Source organism: Myxine glutinosa, chromosome 11 (genome assembly GCF_964187855.1).
Source record: "Myxine glutinosa chromosome 11, kmMyxGlut1.1, whole genome shotgun sequence".
Lineage (NCBI taxonomy): Eukaryota > Metazoa > Chordata > Myxini > Myxiniformes > Myxinidae > Myxine > Myxine glutinosa.
The window spans coordinates 13,411,994-13,426,686 of NC_136271.1; the positions used below are offsets into that span (position 1 = coordinate 13,411,994).

The 14,693-nt window shown below is 42.1% G+C and overlaps 1 protein-coding gene and 1 long non-coding RNA gene across 2 annotated transcripts in view; one reads left to right on the forward strand and one right to left on the reverse strand.

Annotated features, from left to right (window-relative positions):
* Window positions 1–8,239, forward strand: part of LOC144894230 (uncharacterized) — a 117,725-nt gene extending 109,486 nt beyond the window's left edge. The window contains exon 2 of the long non-coding RNA XR_013624899.1: window positions 8,198–8,239. This is a non-coding gene — a long non-coding RNA (uncharacterized LOC144894230). The remainder of the gene's footprint in view (window positions 1–8,197) is intronic.
* The window catches only part of LOC137436415 (alpha/beta hydrolase domain-containing protein 17B), a 49,633-nt gene that overhangs the window by 32,533 nt on the left and 2,407 nt on the right, over window positions 1–14,693 (reverse strand). The window lies entirely within an intron of this gene.

A 14,693-nucleotide genomic window follows, 5' to 3' on the forward strand; every position in this document is an offset into this window, starting at 1 on the left:
TATCTTCTTCTTATCTTATCTTCTTCTTCTTCGATTAATATAAAATAAGGTTTTTGTTTGTTTGTTTGTTTGTCTGCACGCACTAATCTCCTGAACGGTGAAAGATAGGAGGAAACCTCAAACACAAAATGTCAGGACGGGCCCCGGGAAGGTTATAGGCTAGGTGGTGAGGCCGATCAAGGCCGCCTCGGCTGGGCTGGGCCCATTTCGCAATAAATCTTCTTCTTCTTTCAAAACTCTTGAAGTACAACGAATGCACGTAATAGGAATATCTGACCGATTGCAACACATGCTTTCAAAATTCTCTCTCGCGGGGCCCGACAGAAGTAAGAACAAGGAATCGATGAGCACGAACTGATACTGGGCTCGTGTCAGACCTAACATATATATATATATATATATATATACACACATATATATATATATATACACACATATATATATATATATACACACATATATATATATATATACACACATATATATATATATACACACACACACACACACACACACACACACACACACACACACACACACACACACACACACACACACACACACACACACACACACACACACACACACACACACACACACACACACACACACACACACACACACACCATGAACCAAGCCTTGGTTTGGCCAAGGGTTTCAATTATTTGAATTCCAGTATTCTTCGATCTAAATATTCTGCTATGATTAATCGATATTCTGCTATATTTATTGATATTTTCTGAAATAATCTTACTATGATGACTGCTGTTGTTAAGGATTATTCAAATAATCACAATTCCTGTATTAAAAAACAAACAAACATCGTAGCCTCCATCACAACTTCGGAAGCAGGAAGCAGGAAGCTGATTGATATAACGAGTGCTCTAGGGCTTTGCACGTTCTTCACAGTAACTAGACAATCATCACGTGAGCCACCGTCCACGCTGACTCTCAACCACAACCCTCACAGCTGAAGCATGCACATTTGGGCCGTTGTGATATTGCACCACCAACACAGTATGGCTACGGGAAGGGAGGGAATGGACTATGGAGGTCCAACATCATGACACAGGAAGCAGCTGCACCATAACTGCTCAATTAGAGTGTGTGTGACTGTTCTGCACACTCCTTCATTGCCAACTGGCCGGACTGACACAAACACAACCAACCATGCACACACAGCACGCTCAGGTGAGGGTGTCCTTCACAACTAAAATCTTCTGATTAAATCATCTCACCAAGGAAGCTTATAACTTTCTTGATCACCAGGAAGATGCTGACGCGACACCCTGCCAAGACTAAAACCAACACCTGACAAAGGGTGGATGAGCTCCCTTCGGGAGCCAATAGCCATCCAGTACGCAAATTGTGTGTCCGAAAAAACACCCAATCAGGGTAGGAAATTGTATTTTTTCTGCCTGGCCTAGTTACCCCCCTCCTGCACAGTGCTCCTGTGATGGACTAGACGGATTTCTGAGAAATGTGAATGTTATGTGCATTTTTGGGTAAAAGTTGGGAACCTCACTTTTTTAACATAGCGAGGGTATGCTGAATTCGATTAACCCGGTTCCCAAGCCGAATATTGAGTTTTTGACCTTCTAATTAGCATAAACAAAATGGCCACCAAATTGCCATTTTTGGACAATTTATTTGAACAATCATTTATATATCATGTACATACATGCAGCTCTTTTACTTTAACTTTACAACTTTTACCCCAAAATGCACCTAGAAGCTGAGACATGGCCTTTTTTCATAAATCCGTCTCATCTATATTATGGTTGGTGACATATTGAAAGACATTCAAACTGATATTGAAATTGGACACTTTAAAATGGGAAATGGTTTTAATAAGACAATGTTTCATACAACCATTTATTCTAAAATGAAGTATACATGGCCATGAAGCACAAACATTCAGGAATGTCACACATGTTGTTTTGCCAAACTACATCAAATTCACACAAGGGGTCTGATCATCACTCTGTTGCTGACAGGCACACATTGATGTGCACCTCAACTCTGAATAGCGACATTTGCAGCATCGAGTCTTGCATTGTTTCTGGCATGCACAACAAATCATCTCGAGGAAACTTTCTGGGATTGGACTCAGTGACATCAGAATAGGCTCGAGTTCTGAATCACCACGTTCTGAATCACCACGTCACACCCATTTCCACAGGTGCAGGAAGGTCAGGGATGGCACAATGAGCATTTCTCCATACCATGGCTTGATAGTGTACTTGCATCAAATGGAAATGAAGAGCATCACTTGCCGGTGACATTGCTTCTGGTTTACCAGTCTTGGAGAACAACATATGTCGTGCTGAATCTACAGAGGTTGTTCTGTGCACATTATATATTCTGCAGACGAATGCTTCTGCAGATTTGATTGTCTCCTCTGTGAGTTCACCAATGCCCAAGCTCTTCAGCAGTTTATTCAAAACTCAAAAAAACCCCTCAAAATTCGGCTTGGGAACCGGGTTAATCGAATTCAGCATACCCTAATTATGTTAAAAAGTGAGGTTCCCAACTTTTACGCAAAAATGCACCTGGAAGCTTATACATGGCCTTTTCCCATAAATCCGTCTAGTCTAGTCTATGAAGAGCTTTCTTTGTTTTAGGACCTGGTGAAGGTTCTGCCAGTTTTTTCTCTCTAGCCTTTCACAATTAGTGGCTCTCAGCCTTGTTTGGGGTGAGTTTCAATAAATAAATAAATAAATGAGGACAAATGTTGCACCGTGGGTTTTGCTGTCCCTAGAATTGGGTGGTGCCGGTTGCTGCACGATAATGATCTTTTCTACAGGTAGAAGGGGGTAGAATAACAAGTTCTGGGGGAATTAACCGTCCCCAAGGGAGGTTTGGCTGGCAAGATATGGAGAGGTACACACACTCACCTGAGACATCTTGCCTCAGTTTGAATCCCAACCCATTTATAAACTGCTGTCCCAGGTGTTTCACAGGCAGGGTGGCTCACGTGGGTGCCCAGTCCCTCGGACGGACATTAAACTGGGCATCCCGTCTGCCGGTATTAGTACTTCAGGTGTCTTTCACATTAGTTGGTGTCTTTCTTGAAGTTGAAAGAAGATAAAGCTTTGGGGCCGGATAAACATCTGAGAGTATTGAAGGAGATGAAAGAGCAGAGGGCATGAGGTTAGCATGTATAACATCATGCTTATCTTCTCTGCCAACATGAGTTTGTGCCACTCATGTATTATAGGCCTACCTTTTCTCATACAACGTGATAAACCATTCTTCACAAGAACTCCCACATCACCGATCCACCCAGACTTCAACAGCTTCTCGACATCCAAACTTTTCCATACTTTCACGTCTTCCAGGGTGTAAAAGCTTTTCGTAAATCTTACTATAAAAATTCACCAAATGTCTGTCCGTCTGTTCCCAGGTACCACAAAAAACGTCTGAACCGATCGCAACGAAATTTTGGGTGGGTAATCCTGGGACACCCTGGAGTAAAATTGGCTATATTGTTTTTCCAATTTTTTTCCAATTTCCAATTTTCCAGTGTTTCCAAACACGATGGAATAATATTTACCAATATGAAGTGATGTGGCTTTTATTGAAATTCTACAAATCCTGTTTAGATTTTGATGATTTGCGTGCGATATGATTTAACGGATGTTTATATGAATCGTTTAAAATAAAAAAAGCCTTCAATTTCTGATATTTTGCCTTTTCATTTGGGCATACCAATTGAAGCCCCACCTGTAGGGCAGGTACCGTTGCTAGTACTAGATAATTCACTAAATCTGTATGTAAAATGGCTGCAAAGTTCGTCTAAATTCCGCACCTTGCTGCGTTCGGCAATCAATACGGGTCCGTGCTGCCTACGACCCGCATAGTTACCGAGACAAAAATGCTTAACGTATCAAATCCCGAGACAAAGTGTCCAACGAATCGACATGTCCAATCTTCGGGACAAAGTGTCCAAGGAATCGACATGTCCAGTCTTCGGGGCAAACTTTGACTCCGATTATTTGGCCATGAAAGCACATGTTGTACAATGTTGGACTGGATACAAATCGCAAGAGGAAGTGATTTTGTTTTGAGGACCAACACTTTACTAATGTAGCGTTAACATCTAAATATCAAAGCCTACTCTCAAATAGGCAACCTGCGGTAGATGATGACATATCACGTGATGCTCAAGTTGAGAAATCCCTTCATATATTCAACAGTAATGGACTTTGTAAAGCAAACACCTCGTATAAAAGGGCGGAAAAGCAGCCGCATCCTGAAAACACCCTGGCCTTCCAACAAGCAAAAACAAAATGAGTTCTCATAAATAATGAGCACAATGATCAACCAACAGGTGAATACGAGACATTAAACCGCAGCATATCCCCATTTACAGCGCTATGCGGAACAATTACACAGGATGTTGAATCGGGTTGTTAAGAGACGGGGTCAGGGCACGGATTTTCCTGGAAAATGGGAAGAATGTCAGGGAATGATCTTTCCTGGGAAAACCACATTTCAAATCTGGTGGAGGTTTGGTTATGCTCTTTCATGGAGCAGACAACTGCCGGTCACAATCGACACAAAGGATAATGGCACACGTGACAGGTATTACACCTTTACCGGTCAATCTGTTTACCTGGGGTATCCTCGAGCGAGCGTCGAATGGCTCCTTGACATTGAAAACACTCCAACAACTGTCACTTTTATTTCCTTTTTGCTTCCAATGACATTTCTTTCTGACGACTAAGATGTGCCAAAGCGGTTTGTTGGCTGACGTTAAGTTGGGTGGTTTGCCATTGCCTTGCCAGCAGTATCAGGGGGTGCATTTGTAATTTGTTCAGGGTGCCAGCAAAAGCTTCTTTTTTTTTCTTTTTTTTGTAGACAGAATCGAGGCTCGTTACCAACTAAAGAGCTAACATTTATCACACAAACAAATCAAACAGACAAACAAAATATATAAAAAGAGGGAGCGGTAGACAAGATGGGGAAAAAAGGGGAAGGACACAAACACAACATTTGAGAGCAGGGACATCGGGAGATGTGTGGGAGGGGGAGGGCTTGGGGGGGAGGAGGCGTGGGAAGGGGGGGGGGAGAAGTATAAAACACAAGGACACCAAGGACTTCCAGGAAAGAAGTAGGTATTTCAAAAAAGTGGATTTGGGGTGAAATTAGCGGGGGTAGAAAACATCAAGGTTTTGGATGGGGGGAGATAAGAGATGGTGGTGAACAGCTGTTTTAAAGACCTGGAGGGTGGAGTGGGATTGAAGAGAGTGAGGGAGTTTGTCCCAGAGGCGGGAGAAAAGAGGAATGAAGGAGTGAAGGTGAGCAGAGAGTCTTGATTTTGGCAGTTTAACCATAAGAGGGTTGCAGGCAGATCCTGTGCGACCTGTAGGAATATTTGGGGGACAGAGCCCAGAGAGAGCTGGGGGGGGGGGGGGGTGGGGGCAAGGCCAGAGAGGAGTCGGGAGAAGACAGAAAGACCACCAACCTGCCTGCGGTGAGTGAGTGAAAGGCCCTCGGAGTTAGCTTCATCGCGGGAGATTCCAATGATTCTGAACGCTTTGGTTTCAACAGTGTGAAGACGAGCTAGGTGTGAGGCAGGAGCACCAGCCCAGAGGGGAGAGCAGTATTCCATTGAGCTGCAGATGAAAGCCTTGTATGTGGTGAGGAGCTCAGGTGTGCCAAGGAAAGACTTCACACGACGGAGGATGCCCAATCGGCGACTGGCTTTGGAGGCCAGATTTGAAATGTGGTTTTCCCAGGAAAGATCATGGCAGATAGTGAGACCCAAAAGCTTGAGTGACAGAACTTCTTGGAGAGGATTATTCAGAAAGTGGATGGGAGGGTTGTCCAGTCGGTCTTTTCGGAGAGACATCGTAAGAGTGTGAGATTTGTCAGGATTGAAAGACATGTTCCACTTGTTTGCCCAGTTTGTGATTTTTGTCCAGGTCTGCAGAGAGTGAGGAGTCTGCAGACTGCCGATCTGAGGGATGAGGAATGGAGCGACAGAGAGTAGAGTCATCAGCAAAGAGATAGAGAGGATTTTCAAGAGTCAGAGAGATCATTGATGAAGACCAGAAAAAGCACAGGGCCCAGAACACTGCCTTGGGGAACTCCAGCCTGAACAGGAAGAGGAGATGAGAGAAACCCATTCAGGGCCACACGTTGACTACGACTATAGAGGAAGTCCGCCAGCCATGCATGGAGATTTCCATGGATACCAAAGGGGGAGAGTTTGGTGAGCAAAGCGGGGTGCCAGACCGTATCGAAGGCACGTGATATGTCGAGGGAGACAGCTCTAATTTCCTGTTTGGCATTGAGGACCTCCATCCATTGTTGAGAAAGCAGAAGCAGCATGTCCAGAGTAGAGTGACCTGGTCTGAAACCAAATTGATGATCAGAGATCAAGCCATCGGAGAAGAGGAAAGATTTCATATCCGAAGCAATGATGGATACTCTTCGCGCCTACTCTTCGCGAAGGACACCTTAGGATCTTTAACATCTACGGACTAATGCCGGCGGACGGTACGCCAGTTTAACCTCCGTCCGAAGAATGGTACACACATTGCTGAATGACCCTGCCTGTGAAACACCGGGATGACAGTTTACAGCTGGGTCGGGATTCAAACCCAAGCTAGACAGCTTCGAGACGAGTATGCATACTGTGTGTGTGTGTGTGTGTCTGCGTGTGTGTCTGCGTGTGTCTGCGTGTGTCTGCGTGTGTCTGCGTGTGTGTCTGCGTGTGTGTCTGCGTGTGTGTCTGCGTGTGTGTCTGCGTGTGTGTCTGCGTGTGTGTCTGCGTGTGTGTCTCTGTGTGTGTGTGTGTGTGTGTGTCTGTGTGTCTGTCTGTGTGTGTGTCTGTGTGTGTCGGTGTGTGTGTGTGTGTGTGCATCTGTCTGCGTGTGCGTGTGTCTGCCTGTGTTTGCCTGTGTGTGTCTGTGTCTGTGTCTGTGTAAGATGCTCCATTCCAGGATTATATACGGTCCTTCACTAAGCTAACAGTGTATTCGACCTGGACGAACACGTACCTTGCTCGACACTCACGTGGCCGCTTGCAAACCAAAACAAGTTACAATTGCCAAGTGCAATAGTCAATGTTTGAACGTTGGTTGTGCTTGGGCAGTTGTTTAGGATGCAGGTGATAACTCACTCACTCTATGCGAAAGACGCTAGGATATTTAACGTCCGGCAATGATGAGTGCTGGCAGTCACATCCTCAGGCTTACAATTCTTCTGATGGACAGCACAAACATCGATGCCTCACCAGGCTGACAGGATGGCCTAGAGGTACGCACACTCCCCTCTGAGCCGTCTGGCCTAGGTTTGAATTCCGACAAAGCTACAAACTGTCATCCCGATGTCTCAAACAGGGCGAGGCATCAATGTGTGTGTTGTCCCTCCGATGGACATTAAACAGGCATCCCGTCTGCCAGCGTTGTAGTTTGTGGACGTTAAAAATCCCATGGTGTCCTTCGCGAAGAGTAGGTGAGCTATCGCCGGAGCCCTGAACACAAATTACAAATTTCTTCCCTCACCTACAGCGGGCACTGCATCAGTGGCACAGCTGTCTTGCCCCCTCCTCCTCAGCCAATGATGCAACTCACAACTTTGTGCCACATACAAAATAAGAAGATGCCTCTCCCTGCCTACAAAACACCTGGGTGACAGCTAATAGTACCTGGGTCAAGAATTACAATACAGGCTTGACAGCTCAAAAGTGAGTGCACATTCCTCTAGGTCTAGGCTATCCTGACAGTCTCGGTTAATACGATTACAGATCAAATAACGAAAAAATTGAACCGATTCAAATAAAACATTAACTACCATAAAGTGTTGATGATGAGAATCGTTTTTAAGGTAACCCACCAAAAATATACAATACAATAAGGTCTGAAGGTGAATATCGGAAAGACGAAGGTGATGGCAAGTGGTAAAGCATGTGGTGAGGTGGAAAGAACTGGGAAGTGGCCGTGTGCTGTGTGCAGGAAGGGTGTCGGAGTGAACTCCATTCAATGTACAATGTGCGCTGAGTGGGTTCATCAAAAATGTAGTGGTCTGAGAGGGTCATTAACCAGTGTGGCAGCTACATTCAAATGTAAGGTGTGCACAGAGGGAGCTGCAGATGGAGGAAACGTTGAGTTGGATCTTGGAGACGGCGTGAAGCTGGAAGGTGAGAAAACATTTTGTTACCTCGGAGACATGCTGAATGGAGAAGGTGGATGTGCGGAGTATCGTTGAGAGAGAGGAAGACAAATGATGAATTGCGAAAGATGATGGGAATAGAGCCTGTGATTCATGCTGTGAAGAGGAACAGGTTGAGATGGTTTGGTCATGTGTTGAGGATGAAAGTGACTGGTTGAGAAGAGTGATGGAAATGAATGTGGAAGGAAGTAGAGGACGGGGAAGACCGAGAAAGACTTGGCTAAAGGTTGTGGAAGAAGAAATGCGGGCAAGGGGGTTAACAAGGAGAGATGCAGAAAATGGGGCAAAATGGAGAAGATCGTCATGGGGTCCGCAAGGCTAACCCCCACTCTAGCAGGGAAAATGGCCTTAAAATGCCTGTTGCTGTTGTTGTTGATGCGATACAAAAATCATGCATACGAAATAAGCAGGCTCTGTCTAACAGCTGCAGATGGGTTTTTGGTCTTTACGTCCGAGTATAATAATGACGCCCCGTCAGTGAAACATTCACCAAACCCGTTTTTCATGTCCCATAGGCTGGTGACGACCATAGTGCGTGTTCAGACCTGCTAGGTAAGCTGCTCATTACTTAGAGTGCCATGCAATGGGAGTTTGGTAGGGGGTGGGTAGTGGTGCTGGTGCTGGTGCAGGTGCTGGGGCTGAGTTGGAGCAACCGATGCCTCATTAAATAAATAAAGTACCCATGATGCCTCAAGGCTCACAAACCTGACGATGTAACTTTGCAATCAAAAAGGGAATTCTTCCCAAATGTCACTCCCAGTTTAGAAATTGCCGACGCCCATGGGTTGTTCATCGCTTTGTTAACAAATGTTAAGGAGCTTTCACTTTCCATCGCTGATGCGTTACTGAACCCAAAGTGCATCTCTCAAAGTCCAAGTGTTGTAAGCTCTGTTGTTACTTAACTTTCTTTCAAACAAAACGAGTTTGCAATCATCGTAGAGACTCGCCTATGCCGTGTTACCTGCAGCGACAGCAGACTTTGACATGCTGACTCAACAAGTTTCCATGTTCGAAGTCCATGGAAAAAGTCAACTTCTCGATTTGACTTTAAAAAGCTCCAAAAAGGTGTTACCATTCAACAGATTGGAAAAGGCTGAGGTGTTGGCATTATTGGAATTGGAAAAGGCTGAGGGTCATGGCCTTATTAGCCAACAATCACAAAGGTCATGGCCTTATTAGCCCACAATAACAAAGCGCATGGGTCATGGCCTTATCAGCCCACAATCACAAAGGGCATGGGTCATGGCCTTATCAGCCCACAATCACAAAGGGCATGGGTCATGGCCTTATTATCCCACAATCACAAAGGTCATGGTCTTATTGGCCCACAATCAAAGGTCATGGGTAATGGCCTTATTAGCCCACAATCACAAAGAGCATGGGTCATGGCTTTATTATCCCACAATCACAAAGGTCATGATCTTATTGGCCCACAATCAAAGGTCATGGGTAATGGCCTTATTAGCCCACAATCACAAAGAGCATGGGTCATGGCTTTATTATCCCACAATCACAAAGGTCATGGTCTTATTGGCCCACAATCAAAGGTCATGGGTAATGGCCTTATTATCCCACAATCACAAAGGGCATGGGTCATGGCTTTATTATCCCACAATCACAAAGGTCATGGTCTTATTGGCCCACAATCAAAGGTCATGGGTAATGGCCTTATTAGCCCACAATCACAAAGAGCATGGGTCATGGCTTTATTATCCCACAATCACAAAGGTCATGGTCTTATTGGCCCACAATCAAAGGTCATGGGTAATGGCCTTATTAGCCCACAATCACAAAGGTCATGGTCTTATTAGCTGACAATCACAAAGGTCATGGTCATGGTCTTATTAGCCCACAATCACAAAGGTCATGGTCATGGCATTATTATCCCACAATCACAAAGGTCATGGCTTTATTAGCCCACAATCACAAAGGGCATGGGTCATGGCCTTATTAGCCCACAATCACAAAGGGCATGGGTCATGGTCTTGTTAGCCCACAATCAAAGGTCATGAGTAATGGCCTTATTAGCCCACAATCAAAGGTCATGGTGTTATTAGCCCACAGTCAGAAATGTCAATCTTATTAGCCCACAATCACAATGGTCATGGTCTTATTAGCCCACAATTACAAAGGTCATGGGTCATGGTCTTGTTAGCCCACAATCACAAAGGTCATGACAAAATAATTTGAATTAAATTAGTGATGTTGTAAGTGATCCTGATCTTGTAAACTTGATTATAACCCAAGCAGACTTGGCACCAAGTGACAACCCAACGTGCAATTGCACATGACACCACCATGGACACTACCTGGATGAAGAATTACAGTGAAACTCAAGCAGGTGCATACACTCGGCTTTCAGCAAACAGTGAAGAAGACCTTACCTGCGTGGAACAATCCAATTTATTATTGGGTCTCAATATCAGATCCATTACAATATCAGATCTCGTGTTTACAAATACAAATCACTTCACATGGAAGGATCGATACACTGTACCTCAACCGCAATGGCACGTGAACACGGGATGTGCAGCAGGTAAAAGCTGAGAAGATGTCATACCAGAGGAAGGGGTTCAATAGAATTAATGAGGTAACACACACACACACACCTGATTAGGCACACATGATGCAAACCTGGTTAGGCATGCATGACACACTTCCTGCTTAGGCACGTATGTGACACAACTGGATAGATATAAGTGACACAACTAGATAGATATAAATGTGACAACTGGATAGATATAAGTGACAACTGGATAGATATAAATGTGACAACTGGATAGATATAAGTGACAACTGGATAGATATAAGTGACAACTGGATAGATATAAATGTGACAACTGGATAGATATAAGTGACAACTGGATAGATATAAATGTGACAACTGGATAGATATAAGTGACAACTGGATAGATATAAATGTGACAACTGGATAGATATAAGTGACAACTGGATAGATATGTGACAACTGGATAGATATAAGTGACAACTGGATAGATATAAGTGACAACTGGATAGATATAAGTGACAACTGGATAGATATAAGTGACAACTGGATAGATATAAGTGACAACTGGATAGATATAAATGTGACAACTGGATAGATATAAGTGACAACTGGATAGATATAAGTGACAACTGGATAGATATAAATGTGACAACTGGATAGATATAAGTGACAACTGGATAGATATAAATGTGACAACTGGATAGATATAAATGTGACAACTGGATATATATAAGTGACAACTGGATAGATATAAGTGACAACTGGATAGATATAAATGTGACAACTGGATAGATATAAGTGACAACTGGATCGTCACTCCAGTTGTCACTTATATTATATCTATCCAGTTGTCACTTATATCTATCCAGTTGTCACTTATATCTATCCAGTTGTCACTTATATCTATCCAGTTGTCACTTATATCTATCCAGTTGTCACTTATATCTATCCAGTTGTCACTTATATCTATCCAGTTGTCACATTTATATCTATCCAGTTGTCACATTTATATCTATCCAGTTGTCACATTTATATCTATCCAGTTGTCACATTTATATCTATCCAGTTGTCACTTATATCTATCCAGTTGTCACTTATATCTATCCAGTTGTCACTTATATCTATCCAGTTGTCACATTTATATCTATCCAGTTGTCACTTATATCTATCCAGTTGTCACTTATATCTATCCAGTTGTCACATTTATATCTATCCAGTTGTCACATTTATATCTATCCAGTTGTCACTTATATCTATCCAGTTGTCACTTATATCTATCCAGTTGTCACTTATATCTATCCAGTTGTCACATATCTATCCAGTTGTCACATTTATATCTATCCAGTTGTCACATTTATATCTATCCAGTTGTCACTTATATCTATCCAGTTGTCACATTTATATCTATCCAGTTGTCACTTATATCTATCCAGTTGTCACATTTATATCTATCCAGTTGTCACTTATATCTATCCAGTTGTCACTTATATCTATCCAGTTGTCACATTTATATCTATCCAGTTGTCACTTATATCTATCCAGTTGTCACTTATATCTATCCAGTTGTCACATTTATATCTATCCAGTTGTCACTTATATCTATCCAGTTGTCACATTTATATCTATCCAGTTGTCACTTATATCTATCCAGTTGTCACTTATATCTATCCAGTTGTCACTTATATCTATCCAGTTGTCACATTTATATCTATCCAGTTGTCACTTATATCTATCCAGTTGTCACTTATATCTATCCAGTTGTCACTTATATCTATCCAGTTGTCACTTATATCTATCCAGTTGTCACTTATATCTATCCAGTTGTCACTTATATCTATCCAGTTGTCACTTATATCTATCCAGTTGTCACTTATATCTATCCAGTTGTCACTTATATCTATCCAGGTGTCACTTATATCTATCCAGTTGTCACTTATATCTATCCAGTTGTCACATATCTATCCAGTTGTCACATATCTATCCAGTTGTCACATATCTATCCAGTTGTCACATATCTATCCAGTTGTCACATATCTATCCAGTTGTCACATATCTATCCAGTTGTCACATATCTATCCAGTTGTCACATATCTATCCAGTTGTCACATATCTATCCAGTTGTCACATATCTATCCAGTTGTCACATATCTATCCAGTTGTCACATTTATATCTATCCAGTTGTCACTATATCTATCCAGTTGTCACATTTATATCTATCCAGTTGTCACATTTATATCTATCCAGTTGTCACACTTATATCTATCCAGTTGTGTCACTTATATGTATCCAGTTGTGTCACTTATATGTATCCAGTTGTGCCACTTATATCTATCCAGTTGTGTTACTTGTATCTATCCAGTTGTGTTACTTGTATCTATCCAGTTGTCACTTGTATCTATCCAGTTGTGTTACTTGTATCTATCCAGTTGTGTTACTTATATCTATCCAGTTGTGTCACTTGTATCTATCCAGTTGTGTCACTTGTATCTATCCAGTGGTGTCACTTGTATCTATCCAGTGGTGTCACTTGTATCTATCCAGTGGTGTCACTTGTATCTATCCAGTGGTGTCACTTGTATCTATCCAGTGGTGTCACTTGTATCTATCCAGTGGTGTCACTTGTATCTATCCAGTGGTGTCACTTGTATCTATCCAGTGGTGTCACTTGTATCTATCCAGTTGTGTCACTTGTATCTATCCAGTTGTGTCACTTGTATCTATCCAGTTGTGTCACTTGTATCTATCCAGTGGTGCCACTTATATCTATCCAGTTGTGTTACTTGTATCTATCCAGTTGTGTTACTTGTATCTATCCAGTTGTGTCACTTGTATCTATCCAGTTGTGTCACTTGTATCTATCCAGTTGTGTCACTTGTATCTATCCAGTTGTGTCACTTGTATCTATCCAGTTGTGTCACTTGTATCTATCCAGTTGTGTCACTTGTATCTATCCAGTTGTGTCACTTGTATCTATCCAGTTGTGTCACTTGTATCTATCCAGTTGTGTCACATATCTATCCAGTTGTCACATGTCTATCCAGTTGTGTCACATATCTATCCAGTTGTGTCACATATCTATCCAGTTGTCACATTTATATCTATCCAGTTGTGTCACTTATATCTATCCAGTTATGTCACATATCTATCCAGTTATGTCACTTATATCTATCCAGTTGTCACATTTATATCTATCCAGTTATGTCACTTATATCTAGCCAGTTATGTCACTTATATCTATCCAATTGTCACTTATATATATCCAGTTGTGTCACTTATATCTATCCAGTTGTGTCACTTATATCTATCCAGTTGTCATTTATATCTATCCAGTTGTCATTTATATCTATCCAGTTGTCACTTATATCTATCCAGTTGTCACTTATATCTATCCAGTTGTCACATATCTATCCAGTTGTCACATATCTATCCAGTTGTCACATATCTATCCAGTTGTCACTTATATCTATCCAGTTGTCACTTATATCTATCCAGTTGTCACTTATATCTATCCAGTTGTCACTTATATCTATCCAGTTATGTCACATTTATATCTATCCAGTTGTCACATTTATATCTATCCAGTTGTCACATTTATATCTATCCAGTTGTCACTTATATCTATCCAGTTGTCACTTATATCTATCCAGTTGTCACATATCTATCCAGTTGTCACATATCTATCCAGTTGTCACTTATATCTATCCAGTTGTCACTTATATCTATCCAGTTGTCACTTATATCTATCCAGTTGTCACTTATATCTATCCAGTTGTCACTTATATCTATCCAGTTGTCACTTGTATCTATCCAGTTGTCACATTTATATCTATCCAGTTGTCACTTATATCTATCCAGTTGTCACTTGTATCTCAGCAGGTTGCTGGATAGATACAAGTGACACAACTGGATAGATACAAGTAACACAACTGGATAGATACAAGTGACACAACTGGATAGATACAAGTGACACAACTGGATAGATACAAGTGACACAACTGG